Here is a 4,123-nt window from a genome sequence, read left to right as displayed (position 1 = left end):
TATATCCCCCTCTTTTGAAGCTTTGTCCTCTAGGATGAAAATACTTGCCACGCCCACGACTAGAGCTCCCTCCATGAGTGTCCTTAGATGCCGCCACTGTCTTGGCATACTCCTCCACTACCCTTGCTTTGTTCACCAAGTTGGAGAAGACACGGATCTCTATAGGAGCCACAGCAGTCATAATGTTGTCCTTCAAGCCCCTTTGGTACTTAATGCACCTCCAGCTCTCGAAAGTCTCCGGGTCACCCAGACATACCCGAGAAAACCTACAAAGCTCTTCGAACTTGTTGGTGTACTCTGCCACAGACATGGAACCTTGCTTCAGCTGCATTAGCTCCATCTCCTTTGCTTCCCTTGCAGACTCAGGAAAGTATTTCTTGTAGAAAGCCGTTTGGAACACCTCCCATGGAATGTTGGCATCCTGAAGCTGTAGCAAATGACACTCAGCTTGTCACCAGGGCTGGGCCTCTCCCGCTAGCTGATAAGCGGCAAACTCTACATATTGATTGAGAGGAACATGTTGCGCCTGTAAAGCACGCTCTATAGCCTGGAACCAGTGGTCCGCTTCAATAGGATCTGTGGATCCTCGGAAAGTTGGCGGATGAACCTTGAGGAACGTCGCCAGGGTCATCGGAACTCCTCCTGTGTTATCGCCGTTACCCTCAGCATTATCATTGGTATTCCCTTCGCCATTCCCATTTCTGTTGCCATTCCCAGTCGGTTGGCCCAATCTCTGCACTGCTTGCAGAGTCGCAGCAGCATTAGCTTCCATGGTGTTAGCGAGATTCGCCATTGCCGCCATGAATTCGGCGTGATTGTCAGCTGGTTGCTCATTCCTACTTCCCCGTGTACGCGTTCGACCTCGCCCGCGAGTAGCCATGTAGGATTCCTGTCTACACCAAACAATAGATATCAAGGTGATCAGTCTCAATATCAAAAGTTTAGTGCTTCAATTATCCCAAACAGGCACTCACAAACAAGCATGCTATGCATATATCAAACTGATAACCTAATAGCATCAAAGAAAAGACACACAGAGTATGCAATGAAGCACAATCGTAAGCCTTACCTCGCGTCGTAAAGCCACGGTCAATCAGAGATTACGACAGTTCTAAACTCATACATAAATAGTACTAGAAGCCCAATGAAAGATATAGCTCAAAAACAGAATTTCGAAGCACAAACGTACTAACGGAGCTACTAGCTTAAGGCATAAGAACCAGAGAAGATATAACAAAAGATAAGTATATAATATCATAGGAAACTAGTCACGACTCTCGGAGTTTAAGCCGGCTAGCCATATACTGATATACAAAACCATACAGTGAAAACAGCTTATACAAGTTTTGTTCTCTCAAATATATGCCTCTAGGCAAAACAAAATACAAAAGGAGAGATGTATAAACAAAATAAACCAAAAAGAACTCCAAAATGATCCAAGATTCTCCACTCCTGTCACCAACCAAAGCAACTCACCGAGGTGGGTTGCGACCTGCATCTGAAAAACACAACAACAATATGGTATGAGAACCGGCGATTCTCAGTATGGTAACAGTTCCCAGTGATATAGGATATAAGACCCCGGGACGCCAAAGGCAATCCTAAGCTTCATATCAATCACAAGATTCAACTTAAAGCATTCTAAAACATTTAAGCATAATATACCAACTTGACTTAAATAAACCAGGTTATCTATCTTAAGGGATTTCTATTCTAACCAAACACCGCTGTCCCACAGCCTTCACCAACCGATCCTCCATGCGATCCCATCGCCACCGCCTTCCGAACCTCCTCAATCCCAGCAGAAAACACAGATAAAGTTCAAAGCAAGTATAGCACAAGTAGTAGCATATATGGCAAATAATTCAGATAGCAAGTAAGCATGTTATTCAATTAGGCAAACCATTACAAGTAGACAAAGCATACAAGCAGATAGGAAATGCATATGATGAATGCCTGCCCTACTGGCTGTGATATCACATTGTCGGTTCAACTGCCAACCCGACACATCTCCATGGAGACGTCGCCCTTCGGATTTCTCAAATGGGAACCCCCGAGATATAGTGCCCAGATCACTGTCCAGGTACCGGCGCCTGCTCGCCCTATAGATCCGAAGGGATGCGAGCGGGATATTCTTTCCTCAGACCTCACATCTCAACGTAAGCGGGATTAACCACCGTCCTTATGCCGCCGCCGCTACCTCGACAGGCGGGATTAACCACCGTCCCTGCCAGGCGCATGGCGTCTCAAAATATCATGTAAAAATATTATTTCAATGGTTTTCAAAAGTATTTTCAGCATACATAGATCCATCACTTCAATCCGAGTCCCCGACTCATCTCAACCACTGTCCCTTTATAACTCAGTTTCCAAATACCAAAAGTCTATCATTCCTCATCTCATATACCAATCATCCTTCACCTAACGTCAAACCATTCTCAGCATGCCAGAAACTTAGGCCTCCGTTTTCTAATTTACCTTAAAATCATGTACTAGAGCCCTTAATTTATATCCCATGTTCTAATACTCAAAACTAGGCCCAAACGTCTTAAAATGCTGTTATAGAAGCTTACAATCTTGTTGAAAAGGAAAAATAGTTGAAAACAAATAAATTTTTGAGAAACAGGACGTGTGCACCCGCACATATCAGAAGTAATGAAATTCTGCAACTTTGGAAAATTTCAGATTTTTAACACCAACTTTGAATGATCATAACTTCCTCTACCAAATTCCAATTTTTTTTTTACAAACTTTATATCGATTCGAACAGTTTTCAATAAGCTTTAATTCTAAACTAATTTCAATAGATTTTGAAAACCAAGGCATAAGTTATGATTAGACAAAATTCACCAAAAGTCAACTTTTACCAAGACTCACAAGAATCTCAATTTACCAACTTTCATAACCCAATCCAACTCGAAACCATACCTTGGCCGATTCCCTTTATGCACCCAAACTCAAAATGAGCACCAACAATCTTCCAACCACAATCTAAGCTTTCAAATCCACTCCAACAAGCACAAATAAGTTCCAAAAGCTCCCAAAGCCATAATAATCAAACTATATACATATAAATCACCACAAATCAACCTAGGGTTCAACATAAGCATAATCTCACAAGGGTTTAAGAGCTTTTACCTTTCTCAACAGATTTGATAACACAAATCCAAAGCTAAGCAAGGATTAGAGCAAACCTAAACATCCAAAATCACAAAAACCCATTTAACCCAAAACTCTAATAAAACCCGAAATTTTGAAGAGAGAAACTGGAAAGATTTCGTGATTACCTTGAGGGTTTCTTGGGTGGGTTTTGTAGAGCTCTTCACAAGGAACGCGTAGCCGCAAACGGTGCGGCGATCGGAGCTCCGTAGATCAAGATATGAGCTTGGGAAGTTTGAAGTGAATAGTAACAATGGTGAAAAGCTCTCACCTCTCTCCTCACTTCAGCTGCTGTTGTGTTTAGGTTATGAGGGTGAAAGTGGCTGAAATGGGTTCATTTAAGTCGAAGCCCCCCACACTCACTCGTCAAAACGCGTCATGCTAGGGAGAGATATCCACACCCTTATAAGGCATGCTTCGTTCTCCTCTCCAACCGATGTGGGCCTTACACATGTGGGCCTTACACTACAAGAAAAAGCAATATTTGTAATAAAAAAATTGTTATAAAAAATCAAAAATTTAAAACAAAAGGATTTTGTAACAAAAAAAGGGGCCGTTGCAGTATGTCCCGTTACAAAAAGTTTTTGTAACAAAAAATAGAATTGTTACAATTCAAAGTAATATTTTTTAACAAATTTTTCTGATACAAAAAACTAAAAGTCATTACAAAAGTGATAACAAATTTTGATCTTCAAAATATTTTTCGTAACAATTTAAACTTTTGTGTCATAATATTTTGTTATAAAATACTACTTACTTTTGTAACATTTTTTATTCTTAGTTACAAAAATAGAAAGTTCATTTTAAAATATTTAATTAAATTATTGATATATCAATTAATTTTTTAAACACGCTAACTTAACATTTATATAATATATAATCATATAGATAATTAGAATATCTTACATGTCATTAAGATTCTTTTACAATAAAATAAGTTCTACAAATTCAATTAAACATAACT

General features: G+C 39.9%; 1 long non-coding RNA gene across 1 annotated transcript; it reads right to left on the bottom strand.

The window, feature by feature from the left end:
• Nucleotides 1,344-3,493, bottom strand: LOC110263501. The gene is made up of 4 exons (XR_002349277.1): nt 3,288-3,493; nt 3,139-3,194; nt 2,929-3,060; nt 1,344-1,498 (listed from the first exon to the last, which is right to left on the bottom strand). It is a non-coding gene; the product is annotated as an uncharacterized LOC110263501 (long non-coding RNA).

The sequence above is a fragment of the Arachis ipaensis genome, chromosome B06 (assembly GCF_000816755.2).
Source record: "Arachis ipaensis cultivar K30076 chromosome B06, Araip1.1, whole genome shotgun sequence".
Lineage (NCBI taxonomy): Eukaryota > Viridiplantae > Streptophyta > Magnoliopsida > Fabales > Fabaceae > Arachis > Arachis ipaensis.
Note: the sequence above shows the minus strand (reverse complement) of the source record. Positions and strands in the feature narration are given on the sequence as shown.